The following is a 20843-nucleotide window of genomic DNA, read 5'->3' as shown; positions in this document are numbered from 1 at the left end:
CCATTTTCTGAACTGAATCCATGGCGCAAAATACATAATTTGTTGTGTAAAAAAAAAATAGACTTAAAGTACTCTGTTTTCTTTCTTAAACGCATGGTGTTTTATGCACTATGTTAATGCAGGCCGGAAAAAAAAATGTGTAAACTGCTGGTGTCAATTGCAGCGATTGGGTCAGGTCACGAATCTGCTTTTCGCTCAAGCTAAACGGCTCAGAAAGCATCGGCGTGAAATCTTGCCTTGAGTTTTGCATGTTAATGAGTGTGTGTGAATGCAAAAGATGGCCCACATTACTTTCTCGCCGAATATGTGTCATGCAAAAACCCTATCAGGAGCGGCTATCTCGGCAAACAAAGCAGCACCCGTGGGGATTTGACTCATACCGAATGGCCAGCATTGCTTCCACGTTGCATTACCATTGCAAAAAACTCCCACCCACGATTCCCTCGGCTCCCCCTGGCTAGGTCACTTTAAGTCTTTGAGGAAGCTGTCCTCCATAAAGGATACGTTAGTTGAGGAGATAAATGCAGCGCGACGCTCTAGGCCATAAGAGCACATTCGTTCACCTGCTAATCATGACCATTAATCACTCTGCCTGACTCTCTCTTTCCCATAGGCCACAGGCACACGGGTCAGGGCCAGCGTCTGCTGCTTGCTGTAGGCTCGCAGGTTAATGTGCATGCTGCTCTATTAGGTAACACGAGGTTTAACATGGTTTCACAGTGCTCTCTCAACAGGACGAGGTGGAAAAAAACAGACTAAAGTCAAAATCACTCAGAATATTCATACAACTTTAAAGTATTTAAAAAGCAACGCTGGATATGATTTAAAGGCATTAAAGTGTATTCGTTTCTTATTGAAGTTACAGTTGTTTTCATTTGCAACCTGTTTATACAATGTCCTGCCTAATTACCCTAACTTGATTAAATGACTTTATTAACCTAGTAAAACGTTTCAACTTTAAGCTGAATACTAGTTTCTTGAAAAATATCTAGTAAAATGTTATGTACTGTCATTATAGCAAATATAAAATAAATCAGTCTTAAAATTAGTTATTAAAACTATTGTGTTTAGAAATCTTCTTTCCATTGAACAGAAATTGGGGGGGGGGGGGAATATACAGGAGGGTTAATAATTCTGACTTCAACTGTACACTACTTGACAAAAGTCTTGTTGCCTATCCAAGTTTTAGGAACAACAAATAAAGCTTGACTTCTAGTTGATCATTTGGTATCAGAAGTGGCTTATATGAAAGGCAAAGGCCTTTAGATTACGCTTATTTTACCAAAATGAAACATGATCATGCCTTGATTTTTAATTATTCAGGCACTATTAGGCACGTAAAGGTCTGACTTTGCTTAAACAAAATTCTTGTCACTTAACAGAAATAATATCCAGTATAGAATATAAAGTCATGGTGCAGTAGAAAAAGAATTGATATTGTGTGTGACTCTCATGATCTTGGAGGGCTGCATCCATACATCTCTGCAATGACTCAAATAACTTATTAATAAAGTCATCTGGAATGGCAAAGAAAGCGTTCTTGCAGGACTCCCAGAGTTCATCAAGAGTCTTTGGATTCAACTACAATGCGCCATCCTTCATCTTACCCCAGATATGCTCAATAATGTTCATGTCTGGTGTTTTAGTATGCCCCAAATTTTAGTATCTAAAATGTTTCAGCATACCAAAAAGGATTTAGTATGGTTCGTGTTTATGCAAGTGACACAAGTGTGGTGCTAATCGACAAGAGAAGGCACCAATAACAGTCCATACACCATACTAATCAAGCAAAACAACTGTTCATTGCTGGTACACACAGCTGATATCAATTATCACAATAACAGTCAATAATCATGAATATCATTAATCTAAATACAATAAAAATGCATAAAAGGCTTATAATGCAAAATAAAGATATATAATAAGGATTACGTGAATAAAAGACAGATAATGAAACCCCAAGCAATTTGATATAAGCATATACAACCTCAGAGACGTGCCATCATTTTCTCTTCAAAGACTGGGGAGCCTGTTGCAGTCACATTGGAAAACCAACACATGTGTCTGAGAATGCCGGACGATGAGCGCTTATCCCACGGCTGAGCTTCCAATGTTTCAGCAAGAAACCCTCACATTTATAGTCAAAGTTTGGGTGCTGGCCAAGGGTTAGGTACAAGAGAGGAGTGAGTCGAGTCCCACCTTCTCTCTCAGCTGCACATTATTTCTGATTGCAAATCACAAATTTGAGGTTTGTAGTGTCAGCATGATGATCTTGAATCAATATTATAAATAAAGGTGAATTGAATTGAGTATTCTACCTCATGAAATTTGGAGAAAGTTAACCTTAAGGTCAAGAGCCCCTCCTCTGGTTATTTGGTCATGCTTGAGGGTCAATATTTTACCAGCTGAAATTTGGAGAAAGTTAACCTTAAGGTCATGAGACCCTTCTCTGTTCATTTGGATGTTTGTTGAGTTCAACAGGAGAAAAACAAAATAATAACCCATTTCTTACATCTGGTGTGTGGGCTGGCCAATCCTGGAGCACCTTGACCTTCTTTGCTTTCAGGAACTTTGATGTGGAGGTTGAAGTATGGGAAGCACTGTCCTGCTGAAGAATTTGCCCTCTCCTGTGGTTTGTAATGTAATGGGCAGCACAAATGTCTAGAATACCTCAGGCTGTTGATGTTGCCATCCACTCTGCAGATCTCTCACATGCCCCCATACTGAATGTAACCCCAAACCATGATTTTTCCTTCACCAAACTTGACTGATTTCTAAAAGAATCTTGGGTCCATGTGGGTTCCAATAGGTCTTCTGCAGTATTTGTGAAGATTGGGATGCAGTTCAACAGAAGATTCATCTGAAAAAAACTACCTTCTGCCAGTTTTCCAAATGATCAACTAGAAGTCAAGTTGTTATTTGTTGCTCTTAAAACTGGGATCGACCGACAAGACTTTTGTCAGGTAGTGTACATAAACAAAATTCAGGCTTAAAGCTTGTTAAGAAACCCAACTGCTGTTGTAACAAATGAACGCAAGTATCTTATTTAATTGCAAATATGTTTTCAAGCCTCAAGTATTATGCTAGTTTCCAGAGTGATCTTAATCATTATTATTCATTTTAAAGTAATATAACTGACTTCTTCAGCTCCACTGAACCCAAATAAAGTAAACGTTTAAACGTATTATAATGGGTAATATAAATTGGCTTGCACCAAAATTACATCAGAAATAGCAAAAAAATAAAATAAATAATAATAATACAGTGACAGGTGTTTAAAACACGGTTAAGTGATTCTGATAATTGCACTTCTGCAGAGCAAATTCTAGAGTTGCACAATATCATTTGTTCTCTACAATTTGTATGTAAAATGCGTATTTGTTGAAAGTAAAAGATGTAGAAAGTTAATGACAGGGTTTTATTTGTGATTCCTAAACATCATCTTCAGACAGTCAGAGTTATCAAGCAGAAACCTTTGAACATAAAGCAGAATGCAGCTTAAGTTTTGGGTTTCAAAGTTGAGATGTAAGAATGATTGCACAAGCAAGCTGGTATTAACTGCTGTTTGAACGTGTGAGAGTTGAAATTAGCAAGTATGTCACTTACTTGGGAGGCAAAAACACATTCAAGAGTCCAAAATCATTAACTGCACAATGAAGCCCATTAAAAAGCATTTAGACCAAGTATTAATTACACATTGTGCATCTTTTTTGCTTCATTAAGAGCTGCAAATGGAAAAGCAAAAAAAAAATAAAAAATCTGCTGCAGTTCAAACCGAGCATCAGAATGGGGTAGAAAGTGTGTTTAATTGACTTTGAATGCGCCATGATTGTTGGTGCCAGATAGGCTGGTCTATGTTTTTCAGAAACTGCTGATCTACTGGGATTTTCACGCACAACCATCTCTAGGGTTTACAGAGAATGCTCCGAAAAAGAGAAAATATTCAGTGAGCGGCAGTTCTGTGGGTGCAAATGCCTTGTTGATGCCAGAGGTCAGAGGAGAATGGACAGACTAGTTTGAGCTGATAGAAAGGCAACAGTAACTCAAATAATCACTCATTACAACCAAGGTATGCAAAAGAGCATCTCTTAAGGCATAACATGTCCAACCTTGAGGCGCATTGGCTACAACAGCAGAAGACCAAACTGGGTGCCACTCCTGTCAGCTAAGAACAGGAAACTGAGGCTACAATTCACACAGGCTCACCAAAACCGGACAACAGAAGATTGGAAAAACGATGATGATGAGTCTCGATTTCTGCTGCGACATATGGAGAGTAGGGTCAGAATTTGGCGTCAAGAAAATGAAAGCATGGATCCGTCCTCCCTCGTATCAATGGTTTAGGTTGGTAGTGGTGAAGTAATGGTGTGGGTGATTTCTTGGCACACTTTAGGCCCATTAGTACCAATTAAGCATCGTGTCAAACCAGAGTATTGTTGCTTACCATGTACATGCCTTTATGCCTACAGTGCACCCATCTTCAGATGGCTACTTCCAGCAGGATAACGCCCCATGTCATTAAGCTCGAATCATCTCAGTCTGGCTTCTTGAACATAACAATAAGTTCACTGCACTCAAATGGCCTCCACAGTCACCAGAACTTAATCCAATTGAGCACCTTTGGGATGTGGTGGAAGGGGATATTCGCATCATGGATGTGCAGATGACAATCTGCAGCAGCTGCATGATGCTCTCATGTCAATATGGACCAAAATCTCTGAGGCATATTTCCATTGTTGAATCTATGCCACAAAGGATTACGGCAGTTCTGGAAAAAACTGGGGTCCAACCCAGTATTAGTAAGGTGTTCCTAATAAAGTGGCCAGTGGGTGTTTATTTTTTAGTTTTTTAAAGAATTAAAATTTCACAAGAGAGCTAATAATTTTGACTCAAAGTGAATCAACATAGCATATTTCTATGAAGGTTACGGAGAGAGATTATTGCACACATATGAATGCATACACTATAACAAAACCCGTGACAAGGCAACACACTGATTTCCCAGTAAAATCACAATGAACTTTAGAGAAAAAAAAAGTACTATCAGCTGGTTTGTTTAATGAGTCTCAGCAGCACACATGCACAGAGAAACATCTGTTAGCTCACTCTACTACTCCTTGATTAACTACATAACACCTACATAACCATCTGAGAGGTGTTTTTCAATCCATCTTGTAGTTATGGGCAAAAACTGCAGCGCAATCTTCAGTGCCTTGAGCTATCTGTGTTCACAGCCACTGACAGACCTGCATAAACAATCCCCATCTGTTTCTGTTCTTACTGACAGTGATGGAGAGATAGACGGTCTTCACAAACTGAGAAATCACTTTTCATACATGTCACACACACACCTGCCTAATTATTCAGATTGCTTTCAGACATCTAACAGCAGTTAAACATGTTAAAACAAGGATTTATTTATGATGAGCACAGACACTCCTCTTTACGTATTTACAGGCATGTCACACATACAGTTATTAGGAACCATTCGCTTTCCCTGAGAGACTATTTTAATAACATGGGCAACACTGACTGCTGGCAATGCGCTGTAGGAAGTATGAGCAGAGAAAAGTTTATTTTTAAACACTTTACCCTTCACAATGTACATGCAAGAAGTGAGACAACATTGTCTTTTATACAGCATATGCTGTGTGCTTGGATACAAACTTGGATAAAAGTTTCTGCTAAATGACTAAATGTAAATGTAAATATGCCATTAGCAATCGATTAGTGTTTATTATTTATGTACGGGAGTTCTATGCTAAGCTTACAACTGTTAAAACACAGTGTAGGTTACTGTCAAAAACTGTCAGAAGTAGCAAGAATAGCGTGAAAATTACTTCGAATTTTTTAGTATAATGACTCAGAAGTATATTTTCTGTTTTCTTCTTACCTCCTCTACCGCGCTACTGTCCTCCGATGCAGCAGCCGAATTTAAACTTTTTGAGAATATTTCGGTTAATTTTATGCATTTGGTGTCTGAGTTTAGAGCCCTTTTTTACTTTCTTAGAGCTTTTCGGCAGCGGCAGACCTTTTTTAAGGTCCATCTCTGACAATTAGCTTGTGTTGCACTTACTGTTTGACATTCTTGCTAGACTTTGATTACGTCCGCATATCCTCTGATTGGGTCGGCCCATATCGAAACCAGGTGGCCGTAGCCGATTGGGCCAAATGCTTAACATTTATTATTATTATTATTATTATTATTATAATTATTATTATTATTATTATTATTAATATCATAATTATCATAATCATAATAATATTCACATCTTGCAAGAGATAAAATCTGCCTGCATGTAAAACAATGCATATTAAAAAAAAATAATAATAAAAAGTAAATAATATTTGACTAGATATATTTCATGACACTTCTATACAGCTTAAAGTGACTTTTAAAGGCTTAACTAGGTTAATTAGGTTAACTAGGCAGATTAAGATAATTAGGCAAGTTATTGTATAACACTGTTTTTTTTTTTCTATGGACTATCGAAAAAATATATAGCTTAAAGGGGCTAATAATTTTGACCTTAAAATGGGTTTTAAAAAATTAAAAACTGCTTTTATTCTAGCCGAAATAAAACTAATTAGACTTTCTCCAAAAGAAAAAATATTATCAGACATACTGTGAAAATGTCCTTGCTCAGTTAAACATCATTTGGGAAATATTTAAAAAAATCAAATAAAAAAAAATAATAATAATCAAAGGGCTAAATATTCTGACTGTACATTTTACAACACGTAGGATTATTCTGCTGTTTAGTACATTTGGTTAGTGGCAAGTGCCACTTCTTGTACTTTTAGATGGAGTAGGATAGTTAGGATATGCGGAAGATGTTCATTTTTTTAATTTTGGTTTTCGTTTAGTTAGTTATACGTTTCTTGGAAGTTAAACATTGTTTGGGTTTTGTTCTTTTCTTTTCACCTTAGTGCCGCCCACGTCCCTTCTGCAAGCTCTCTTGTTATCCCTGTGTTTGTTTTTATCCTAACTATTCTATATATATATATATATATATATATATATATATATATATATATATATATATATATATATATATATATATATATATATTGTAAATAGTATATTTTTGCATTACTTTATCTTACTTTTGATTAATTCATTGTTTTTTGTTCACTTTGGAAATATAAATACAATTCACAGTTTTGGGTATTTGCTTTTGGTTGTCTTCACACTTCATTTACTGTATATATAAATTCATTTTAATTGTACTCTAAACATCAAACCCCATTTCCCCAAGACCAAAATAAGGGGTTTGTAACACTACTGTATTTTAAAATCACAAATGACAAGAACATATAACAAAACTATTCTACAGCAGTTTTTAGCACATTTTAAAATGGGCTCCAATACAATCCTCAGCAGTGACATCCAAAAGAATGACATTTAATATGAATACTTGGCATATGGCCCAGCCCGAGTGTGTGTGTGGTGTGTGTGTATGCAGATATCACACATTCCGCACACATCCTTTTGCTGCGAGGCATCACAACGTTGATAACAGAATAAAATATCAGAATCACAGAGGGCATCGCTCATTAATTCTCATCATGAATGCACAATTGTACAAAACGATTTTATGATATCTCTCCGAAACGATCAACATGCTGTTTAATTGGAACAGACAGCAGCTCGTATATCATGCCCTGGAGTTCTTAAGACCATCACGAAAATATTAAATATAAATGACAGCTTTCATATACCCACAACACAGTCCAGTCCGGTCTACCTGTATATTGCAACAGTTCTCTTTAAACGCATTAAAAGCTTATGATGCAACAGATACAGCACTGCTGAAACTTCACAGCTTTCAAATGTAAATGTTCTTCACGCCTAATTAAATGTAATTACAGTTCAAAAATGTAACAAACACCCTAATTAAGCTATTACATATTTATTTACACTTGATTAGGTTTAATCAAATATACTGGAAAGTGAATTTAATAGCCACGAAGCTTTAGGAAAAAAAAACACCATTTCAGCTTAATCTCATAAGGAAACACAACTATTTTTATGTTTTGTCAGTTTAGTGGCTAATTCGTACAAATTTAGTTCAAGTGTACTAAAGTGTATCATTTTTAGAAGGAGGCTTGGCACCTAATCCCACCCCAAACCCAACCATCATTGGGAGATGAGCAAATCACATTAAAATGTATAAATGAGATACGAATTAGGCAGTATATTTTAAATGGATGACAATATTTCACCAAAGCTGTCCTAAAATCATTGAACAATATTAATTCTTGTCTTAATCCGCTTCAAATGTTGATGACTGTAAATCAAAAGGTTATAAATTGGCATGAGATAGGGCAGTGCAATTAATCAAAAGTTTCGATTTCAATTTTGGCTTCTAATGATTATGAAAAAGCATTAATCGAGATAAACGATTATTGCATCATATACCGCCCCCTTTCCAGTTGTACACATTTGTTGCTCTGCAAAGCTCAGTTTCACATGAAAATTACTAAAAGCATGTACTGGAATGTAACTTTTGCTACACGGGATGCGCATAATTTACTGACGTACTGTACATTCGAATCATGTTTTTGATCAAATAAAACCTATGCAGGTCCAAAACGCTTACCTATTGCTTAATACACACAGGATGTACAGCAAAACACAAATATCCCTTTTACTTCAATATAAAAAACACTACCTCCATGTCTTCTTCATCTCGGGGGGGCTTTTTTCTGTTTATTCATGACAGTTTGCTTTTGTATAACGTTATTATCATCAGGAGTATTATTTATTATATGCATATTTATATTTGTTTTAATAAAAAACACTTTTAGATGTGTCTGCCTGTCGGGTTTTGGCAATGTATGCATCACCCTTATGAGGCATTCAAATTGGACGTGTGTTTGGATACAACTTTGACCACACTTCATTATTATTGTTCATTTATTTGTTTTCTGGAAATTAGAACTGAATTTAGAAATCGTTTTGAAACTAATCTTTGTGCTTAACAAACTAAATTAAATATGTAGGCTAATAGATGTCCTCAGTGGAGTGCGTACAACACTGTTTCCTTAATCACAAAAGTAAAGGAGTAAAGAGTAAAAGTGAAGTAAAGAAAAAAGATGAGGAGGAGGCTCGTTCTTTTCCTTATGCTGCAGATGGTCTGTTTAACTGTTTTCTCGCTAGCGAAGCGTTCAGTTTTTGCTCTTACAAAGTCTGTCATTTAAATAGCAAATGCGCAAATGCTCTCATTAAAGGGAATGTAGGATGAGCCTCTGATTGGTTTAATGCATGTTATGTTTAAAACACACTCATAACTTGTTAAAAGAATAAGCACAGCCCTGTCTGACCATGTGCCAGAGCGCAGAGCATATTTTTCCATCCTTAACCCACAGATGTTGAAGACCACGTATATTTGTTGAGGTGTCTTCTCCTGATAACACAGAAAAGAACTTAAATTACACTTGCAGATAAGATCAATACATCAATCAAATCTGTTAGGGGTCTACTTTGTGTACACTCACAACAACAATAAAAGTGTGTGCTTTTGCAAAATAAGGAAAATAAACAGTGTAGACATTCTTTCTTTTATCTCTCCGCAAACTGTTTTTAGAAATGCGTCACTAAAATGCACTAAACTCCGCGAAAACAAACATGAGACATGTATCTATAGAAAGCTTAAAGTGTCTACTGTTAAATTGCCTACAAGACTGGTTATTCAAAAGTCTTGTTCAGGCACATTTAGTGTGATTTTTTTTGGACCTTTTTTCAGCTACATTTTTTCGTCAAAATCTGTACTAACCACACATAAAAAAATAAAAAATTCAAGCATGTACATCTATAATTGTCACATATTATTGTAGCACAGTTTTTGCTGAATAGGCATGGGACGATAACGGTTTTCAAGGTATACCGCGGTTTGGAAAAGTCAAGGTTTTAAAACTGCCATAATTTTCTGTAATTCCATGAGTAAGATTTTTATTTACATTTTTTGTTAGTTTTTTTTTAAACAACAGTATTTTCAGCAGAAAAAATATTCAAAGATGCAGTTTTAAATTTTAAAAAAATCTGTGTTTTTGAAACGAATGAAGACAGCAGAAGTCAATGATTTATGTGAATTATTTAGCCTGACATGTTTACTGCTCCAAAATATTATAAATCTTTTAAAAAAATTAAATCTATTGTTTTTAAAGGAGGAAAACTTTGTTTTTTTCCAGACATTTAGAAAGAATATATTTTATACCGTGATACCATGATATTTTTATCCATTATCACATCGTCAGAATCTTATACCAGCCCTGCCTAGTGCTGAATACAAAAAAATACATGTGGGCCAGTACTACATAATCAGTAGCTGAAATAAGCACAAATGTCAGGGCATGTCAAAAAATCTAAGGGACCCCAAAATCACCTCAGACCCCTGAGGGTTAACATAGCAAAAGTGGATTCGCTTTTGCGCCCTGCGCTTTAGACTTTGCGCCTAGATAATTAAAATAGAGCACATAACATGCAAAACTTTTTTTTTTACTCATTTAGTTTTTTTTACACATCCAGTTTTAGTAAAAAAAAAAAAAAGTTTAGATAATTATAAAATAACAATATTTTAGATCCAAACATACTTTACTACATGGATTTTGATTGCATTATCAGTAGTAAACTTTTACAAGTACCACCTTTGTTCAACACATCTTTTATCTTCTCTTGGGCTGAAATGGTAGCAGCTGCGTAATCACAGCCTGCATGCTAGAGGCATTTTAATCAACAAGAGTGATTCATGAGCTTATAGCTGACAAATACAATAGTGTGGGTCAGCGTGACACACACACACAGACACACAAATCATTAGTATCGTTAATGCCTACTCTTAACTTAAGGCATTTTAAAAGCTAGTTTCTCCCCCTCAAAAAAAAAAAAAAAAACAGAAAGCACACAAGATGCAGTCAGACAGAAAAGCAATCTTTTCTTCCTCTTTCTCTTTTCCTTGAGACAGCTCACATCCTTGACAGATGCTTCTGTCTCTGTTTTTCTCTCAGACAATACCATAGCTTTTTGCCATCTTTTTTGAAGGCTTTCTGCTTCCAAAGTACAGCAGATGACTTGGGTATTAGAGCAAAATATGAGAGATGATTCTGGCATGTTACACACTAAATTCCAGGATAAGCTACTCGTAATTTAAAATCAAGTTTGGCTTTTGACAAAAAATGTTGGCTAAACTAAAAGTTACTGGAAAAGTATTTAACTACCTCACCAAAAATACAGCAATTCGACAATGTATCAGCAGTTAATATACAAAATAAATTAGTTCATTAGCAGTGGTGACAGTATGACCTCTTTCTTAATTGGACAATACAACCAATTAGCATAACTCATAAATATAGGAACTAGTCCATTTACCTAAAATAGTGAACTGTGATATAATTAAGCTAGTAAACATACAGTGAAAACAGCTGCATTTAAATAATTTGCTTCAATATATATTTATATGGAGGCATTGTGGTTCAGAGCAAGAAGGTCGCTGGTTCAAGTCCAGCCTGAGCCAGTTGGCATTTCTGTGTGGAGTTTGCATGTTCTCCCCATGTTGTCGTGGGTTTCCTCCAGGTTCTCCGGTTTCCCCCACAGTCCAAAGACATGCGCAATAGGTGAATTGAATAAAGTACATTGGCTGTAGCGTATGATTGTGAATGAGTGTGTTTGAGTGTTTCTCAGTACTGGGTTGTGGTTGGAAGGGCATCCGCTGGAAGGTTATATCTTCTAAGTGAGGCTAAATAAGGTTATAATTCCTATAGGAATACATTTTGTTTATCCTTTATATTACATTTGGATTGCCAGCAAGAGTTTTTGGATTGACAGAGAGTAAATTTGCAATAACTAGGCCCACATGTAATCAGTATAATCTATACGGAATCTATACTTGTGTCAATTTATATTTATTCAGTTTTTAAATTGATTTCACTAATATTATTATGATATAATAATAGTAATGTTAAAATGTTCATATGGTTTTAGTTACAATACAGTTTGCAAAGTAATATTTGCTGTCTTTTAGTAGATATATTATATAAGAGACTTGCTGTGCTTACCAAATAAATGGATCTAATTGGATTTGCAATGTAAAAATTAAATAAAAGTTGAAAAAATGTATTTGTCTTATTTCCTATTTTAAGTTTTTAATTATGATACTCCTAAAACCGTTCCGCATAAATCCGTAGATTTAAAAAAAAAAAAAAAAAAAAAAAAAACTCATCAGATATAGCAAAGAATGTCAGCCGGTTCTGTCTGGCCCTTGTAATAACATACTGAAGCATAAACACTCTTGTTTTATTGTGTATTTGATTAAATAAATGCAGCCTTGGCGAGCAGAACGTAGAACTTAAGGTAGGACAAAACTTTTTATTTCCAAATTTTGCATGGAATTAAGCATTGCAGAATTTGTTAATGTATATTTAGCTTTAGATCCATTCACCAATGCGTGTATGTGTTTGTGGTTATTCATTCATTTCCCTTTGGCTTAGTCCCTTATTTACCAGGGGTAACTACAACGAAATGAATCGCTAACTATTTCAGCATATGTTTTACACAGCGCATGCCCTTCCAGATGCAACCCAGTACTGGGAAACACCCATGCACACTCATCAATACACTACAGCCAATTTAGTTCACCCAATTCTGAATTCAGTTCAGCTATAGCGCATGTCTTTAGACTGTGGGGGAAACTGGAGCACCCGGAGGAAACCCACACCAACAAGGGGAGAACATGCAAACTCCACACAGAAATGCCAACTGACCCAGCCAGGACTCAAACCATCGACCTTCTAGCTTTGAGGCGACATTGCTAACCACTGAGCCACCATGTGTGGTTATTTAAAACTTAACATTTCTACAGGGTTGTGAACATGCAGCTGTGAAGGAAGTTTTCCTTTTTTTTTTTTTTTTGACAGCTGGCAGAAAGTAAGAATATAGAGCTATAAAAAAAACTAATTTGGTAATGGTAACATCTTTATATCTAGGCAAATTCTAGCGCTGAGTCACTGTTGAGACAAAATATGCAAGATAACTACGGTATTTTTCCAGCACAAAAACTTGTAGCTGTCTAGAGGAACATCTGACATATCAAAGAGCTCTAAATGGGGATTTCTTTTTCCCTTTCCTAAGAAATAAATCAGTAAAATACTAGAAATAAAGCTACAAGAATTTCATTACCTAGTTTTTGAACCATAACTTACCAAAGGCACAAGAAACTCAAATGCAAAATGCAACATAGGCTCATTCTGAAAACGTAACCCTATATACATTCCTGGACACTTAAATTATGTAGCCAGAGGGATGTATAGCCGCATTTCGTCTTTAAAACAAATGCTACGATGCGGTATGACTCCGCTCATTTTCGTGCTTACTAGCTGACCGTTTACCTCCATGTGGACAGCTTTTTCGCTGTTATCAGCTTGTCTAGTGGCTCACCACATACGTTGACAGATTTGAGACATGTAACGGAGTTGACCGTGACGACTGGGTTAGAGTACAGCAAAGAAAAGTTCCAGAAAGAGGATAAAATAAAAACAAAAGCCAAAAAATGAATAAGCAAGTAAATAACTGGATGAGAATGTGGTAAAATCTGAAACAGAGGTAAAAATCAAGCAGCCACGAGGGCTTTTCTTTCTCTGGACTGCTTTTGAAAACACTGTCGGTTGGGTTTAGGGAGATGGGTAGGCACTGGTCAATGAGTGGTTTTTAAAACACTATCGGTTGGGTTTAGGTAAGGGGGTGGGTGGGGGTAATTCGTCGGGTGGTCAGTCAGTCTTTGAGGCCCCATTTACACTAATACGTTTTCGTTTTAAAATGCATACGTTTTGCTATGGTTACGCCTTCCGTCCATACTACCCCAGAGTTTCGAGCCCTAAAAACTGAGCGTTCTGGAAACGCTGAAGAAGCCATTTTGGTTTTAAAACGCTGCTGCTCCGTGTCAGTGTGGATGGGGGGAAAAAGGAGACATCTGAAAACTGGCAAGGCTGCAGACATTCGCCTGATTGTCTGATCTAATTGGGGCTTTTTCTAAAAATTAAGTGCACAAAGCTCAGTCCTGCATTCTTTCCTTGTAAGTTCAGACTTCACAAGCTTGATATGGAAAACAAACTCCGGAGAAGACACGTTGGGTGAATCTTCAAAGTAAACAGTATACTTAATAACCTCATTCGCATCACCATGCTGGATACGTTGTTAACAATCCAATGAAAACATGATATAAGGAACTGCCAATTTTTATTTTATATTTAACTTAACAGACACTAAAAATATCGAATCGTCATGTAGCTACTTATTTATATGACCGTCATCTTCACTGTATGCATATTTATAATAAAATGCAGCCTATAACGTTACTGCCTCCTTTCATTTTCTTTGAAAAAAATGAAACATACCCTCTCTTTTGCTGAATACCAGTTTTAATAATCAATAATGGCCACTATAAAAGTGTAACATACAATAAGTTTATACAATATAGAAAAAAAAGGCAACCAATCAATATGCAGAATCAGTGTACGTGCTTACATAAATTCATATATTAACTTATCTTTCCGCTCAGTCAAAATGCGTTACCTAAGAACAAGTAATAGATTCAAAAGACAATTCGATAGAGACAAGATGGATTAAATATCACAGTTTACAACTATAGTGAGATGAAATCCAGCGGAAGATCCTTGATGAACCATCCGATGTGCACAGCTCTCACCTGGGGAGGTGAGCTCAAAGCACCCGCTGACTGCCTGGACGTCAGACGTCCGCATACGCTGCAGCGCATGCCAGAGTGTGTGTGTGATCTCTTGATATGCGTTTTCAGGGGTATAGTGTGGATGGAGATCTTATCAGAAACGCTAGGTGAAACACCAGTATGGATGTAAATCATTTTCTTTCTAAAACAGCGTTTTAAATCTAAAACATATTAGTGTAAACCAGTCAATCAGTCAGTCAGTCGACAGCAGCCTCTGGTGGATTTATGCGAGAACAGCAGGTGCGAATAGCACTCGCGAAATAAATTTGAAATCTCAAAAAGCATACAGAGCAGTCTCAGGTGGATTCCCGAAAACAAAAACTGCAAAAAAAGTAGCTCCTGGAATGTATTTGGCGCTCCCCAGAAACGTATACAGGGGTACATAATCAGAATGAGCCTGGGTTGTAAAAATATCAATAAGTAATTTTGTTAAACTGCAGAATTACAATTTCAACTTAAGAGTAGAGATTACAGTAGCATAAACAGAAAACCCCTGTGAATCATGACTATTTTACAGGCAAGAACACAACCCATGACAGCAACACATTTGTCATCCTATTACGCAGCATTTTGTGCTTGTGTGTTGGTGTCAAAAAAATCCTCCATCAGCAAATGTGTTACATCCCCAAGTAACTGCATTATTGAACTGTTCCAAGCAACACACACACACAAACTCTCCATCTGAACAAGGCATGAATGTAGCATCAGTGTCTTCACTGGCTTTTGAGAATGAATAAATAGTCTCAATATGGCAACAAGCCGCCACACAAACACACACACACACACACAAACACACACACACACACACAAAGTAAGCAATATAACTTTTCCCAGAGAGAGCGCCTCTAATTGAACGATACATCACATGTGAGACACCATCGAGCGCCACCCATCCCTAACCATCAAATTACCCACACAATCTCTATTTCACTTTCAATCACTCCACAACTCTCAATCTCATCTATATTTCCTACCAACTTCGCACATCCATAATCCACATCCCGATGCATCAATATTCATTCCTCTCCCGAATGGGCCAACTTCGCAGGGAAAGCGAGGGATTTCGGTCTTACCTGTAGGCTTTCATAGATCCCCCGTCTTCTATACGGCGCAATCTTTTACCCGATGCATCGACAGCTGCACAGGATCCAGGCAGCGTGCAAGAGGATGGAGATGCAGATACAACAGAGAAAGAGAGAAAGAGAGAGAGGGGATCTGAATTATGGATGGAGAGTGAGGGTTCCCTCATGCCGGATACGGTGGAGTGTGAATCATCTTTCTGGCATGAATCAAACATAGTCCAGGAGAAAGCGAAAGGTAGAGGGAGGGCTAGCAGATGAATAGAGCACTGGAAAGCAAAGGAACGGTGGGGAGAGAGAGAGAGAGAGAGAGAGAGAGAGAGAGAGAGAGAGAGAGAGAGAGAGAGAGAGAGTCAATTGAGGTTGCATACTCACTCTCTATCGCTCTCGCTTTCAGTCCAGACATCTCCAGTTTTCATCTTCTGTTGTTTAATCAGTCTGACGGAGGCTAATAGTTGTGTATTGAACTGGTGGGTTCAATGACAAATATTGCAGATGCTTCCGTCCATCATCGTCCAAGATTGTAAAGTACTCCTAAAGGCACGGACAAAGCAAAAGAGCACACGAGACGCAATCAGTGGCTTATTCGTTGAATAAATATGCTCATTAAATAGACTGCAATGGTTGGAAAGTGTTTGGATTGGTCCAGCTGTCATTGAATGCATACTCTATGCAAGTGCTGGAATGCAGAGTCTAATAGCTGTGCAAGATTTAAAAAGAAATGTGTCAGACAGCAATTTGCAAGGCACACATTAGCATCAACTGTCTCATATATGACGCATTTTGTCCTCCATGTGAGCAAAAGCATCTTGCAGTGCAAGTTAGAAGTGTTATGTTTATGGTTAGCTAGCTGAATAGGGTGACAGAAATTAAAAACTAAAAAAAAAAAAATTGTATTATACTACACTCACCAGACACTTTATTAGGTGCAGTACCGATACTAGTACCAGGTTGGACCACCTTTTGCCTTCAGAACTGCCTTAATCCTTCATGTCATAGATTTAACAAGGTATTGGAAATATTCCTCAGATATTTTGGTCCATATTGACATGATAGCATCACGCAGCTGCTGCGTATTTTTTGGCTGCACATCCATGATGTGAATCTCCACCACATCCCAAAGGTGCTCTATAGGATTGAGATCTGGTGAACTCACTGTCATGTTCAAGAAACCAGTCTGAGATGATTCATGCTGTATGACATGGTGCATTATCCTGCCTAAAGCAGCCATCAGAAGATGGGTACACTGTGTTCATAAAGGGATGGATATGGTCAGCAACAATACTCAGGTAGGCTGTGGCGTTGACCCGATGCTCAATTGGTACTCATGGGCCCAAACTGTGCCAAGAAAATATCCCCCACACCATTACACCACCACCACTAGCCTAAACTATTGATACAAGGCAGGATAGATCCATGCTTTCATGTTGTTGACCCCAAATTCTGACCCTACCATCCGAATGTCGCAGCCAAAATCGAGATTCATCAGACCAAGCACCGGCACCCGGTGTGTTCTTCTGCTGCTGCAGCCCATCCACCTCAAGGCTGGATGTGTCGTGCGTTTAGAGATGCTCTTCTGCATATCTCGGTTGTCACGAGTGTTTATTTGAGTTACTGTTGCTTTTCTATCAGCTGGAACCAGTCTCCTCTGACATCAACAAGGCATTTGCACCCACAGAACTGCCGCTCAATGGATATTTTCTTTTTCGGACCATTCTCTGTAAACCCTAGAGACACCTTTACACACCTGCCTGGATGTTACAAGCATACATTGTAAGTCTATATTCAAGTATAGCTAGTAAATACCTATGCAGATGGAAAATTCTACCAAACTGGGAGGGATAGGATGGAGTGTATGGGCTCAACAAGTGGTACTAATAAAAGTATACGTAAAAAAACAAACAAACACTGTAATACTTTCAAAAAGCATGATCTCAATATATATTTTGGATATTATGGCTTTTGTTTTCTGGAATGTCATCTATTGGCTTAAAAAAACTTTTGTTAGCTTGTTCAAGTCTGTATGATTAGGGTTGAAGCTAAACTCTGGTGACTCACCAACCTGACTCACCAACCTGATTTTCCCAAGTAGGACATGTTCCTGGAATAACATCTATGTTGATCCTGGAACAACATTACAATCAGCCAATCAAAATTAGGGGATATGTTTACTGTTTATGTTAAGTTTAAGTTTACGGTTAGGATCATGCACTTCTACATGATTGTTATGCAATTATTTTATTTTCCTGATTTCTGATTTTGGGAATAACTTACAGTTATGGAAGGGTTTAGGGGTAGGGAATAGTTATGGATTACATTTTCCGAATAAAATGATGTTCCAGGATCACATCGTACTTGGAATGTCATGACGTGCTAGGTGACCCCTTCTCCACAGGCTACACTAAACAGAGAATGTAAGGCAGTCATTTTAAATGTGCATTCACATCTAAACATGTAAGGACTTGTGTGGTTTCTGTTTAACATAAAGGAATAATTTTTTGCTTAAACTCTTGCAAGGTTGTTTTAATTAGGGCTACAAAGAAATTGGTCCACTTTTTAAAGACGTATTGCCTATAAATAGGTTTCAAGGTTGCTTTCTCTGCAATAAACCTCTTTTATTGGAAGTTTGTCCCAAAATTGAAAATGATCTTGCTTTACTTACCTTCATGTTATTCCACGTCCATATTGTCTGCAATCCAGCATGCCAATTACCATATAATGAAAGCAGAAAGGAGCTAAATGTTATTAGAAAATAATAAAATGCATTGCATAACTATAACTCAGCCTGCTATATAAACATTACAGCCTTTTGAAAGTTGATGATAATATCAAATATGTGGGTGAACAGCACTTTTCACTGTATTAACATACTTCATAGTATTAAATAATTACATTAAATATTTAAACTCTTCATAGTATGAAAACTGTAGTACTCGACAGACAAATAAGTTATTGAGTACAAGTTATTAAAATAACTTTCCATACTCTGAAGGAGATCGTGATTCGTTTTTACTATTTAGGCAGTAATTTGATCATTTTAATCAGATTTAAACATATAAATGAAATGATAACGAAAATATCCATATTATCTTACAGACATCGGTGAATTAGGCGTGTCAATTATATCATATTTGTCCTTGACAGGCCTTAGACGGAGAAAAATCTTTACTTGGTCAAGCGTTTTCCTGTCAGTCACATTGCTCGTCCAGAACAAGGAAGCCCATATAAGGAAACAGGAAGTTGAAAAAAATTCACGTTTAATGCATTTTAAGCTTCATTGTTCGTGTATCAGATTCCACATTTATAAAAAAATAAATATATATTTTTCAAATTAATTATTAATTAGTAGGAGTGGTTTAAAAAAAAAACACTGATTGTGTATTGAAATGTGTCACACACGGTACACATAAACACATCTTTTAGTTGTTTGTTGATTTTAGTAATCATGTATAGCTTTAGTCTATTGGAGACTATCTTTGATGAAAAAAATTATTTTCTGAAGCAAAAAGTTCTTGGACTACATCAAACACTACTTACCAATGCATCATTTGGTTGTTAATAATTATTTGATTATTTGAACGAAACCCACGCCAACACAGCGAGAACATGAAACTCCTCACAGAAGTGCCATCTGACCCACTGTGTCACCGTGCTACCCTACATTTTATAGTCATGTCACGGAAAGGTGGAATTTAATGCAGTGCTTGTTGTGTGGTCTGATACCCACTTTATATCGTATCTCAGCCAGGCAGTAAAGATCTCTGTCTGAAATCAGATCTTAAACACAGTAAATTTGTATGGGATGACAATTCACCGGAAGCCCTTGGGCTGGCTGACTGAAATTAAAAGTTTGTGTGCATATACCCAGGGGCTGAGTTAACCAATAAGCAGGGTAAGAGGCCGCTTAGGGCCCCACGAAAGGCCCCAATACAGCTGAAGTCAGAATATTTAGCACCCCTTTGAATTTATTTTTTTTTATATTTCCCAAATTATGTTTAACAGAGCAAGGAAATTTTCACAGTATGTCTGGTAATATTGTTTCTTCTGGAGAAAGTCTTATTTGTTTTATTTCGGCTAGAATAAAAGCAGTTTTTAGTTTTTTAAAAACCATTTTAAGGTCAAAATTATTAGCCCCTTTAAGCTATATATTTTTTCGAACAAACCATCATTATACAATAACTTGCCTAATTACCCTAACCTGTCTAGTTAACCTAGTTAAGCCTTTAAATGTCACTTTAATTTGTATAGAAGTGTCTTGAAAAATATTTACTGTCATCATGGCAAAGATAAAATATTAGAGATGAGTTATTAAAACTATTATGTTGTCTTAAATGTGTTGTCTCTCCGTTAAACAGAAATTGGGGAAAAAAATAAACAAGGGAGCTAATAATTCCGGCTCAGTGGTTAGCACTGTCACCTCACAGCAAGAAGGTCACTGGTTTGAGTTCCGGCTGGGCCAATTGGCATTTCTGTGTGGAGTTTGCATGTTCTCCCCATGTTGGCGGGGGTTTCTTCCGGGTGCTCTGATTTCCCCAACAGACCAAAGACATGCGCTAAGTGAATTGGATAAACTAAATTGTCTGTAGTGTGTGAATGTGAGAGTGCATGGGTGTTTTCCAGTACTGGGTTGTGGCTGGAAGGGCAAAAAGGGCTGCATAAAACATATGCTGAAATAGTTGGTAGTTCAATTCACTAAATACGCCATAGGCATTAGCTCATTTCATAAGTCACTGAATCCAAAATGGTGATTTGTCAAGAATATTTTAAAACATTTTGAGTTAAACAGTTCTCCTTAGAGGTACATCTCATAAACATTCAGTAAGGACACACAGACCACAGCATAATGTTCTAATGTTGGACAATAGAAGAACAGCAAGGATGCAAGTAAGGTCAAGCCTTGAAGAAGATGAGGAGTAAGATAGATGCATGCTGGAAATGATGTGGCCAAAAACAGATACATCTCAGATTAAATAAGGCCACTGTTTTGTAGCATATTCTCCAACATTGCCAATGATCAAAAGAA

This window comes from Danio aesculapii, chromosome 12 (assembly GCF_903798145.1).
Source record: "Danio aesculapii chromosome 12, fDanAes4.1, whole genome shotgun sequence".
Classification (NCBI taxonomy): domain Eukaryota; kingdom Metazoa; phylum Chordata; class Actinopteri; order Cypriniformes; family Danionidae; genus Danio; species Danio aesculapii.
Note: the sequence above shows the minus strand (reverse complement) of the source record.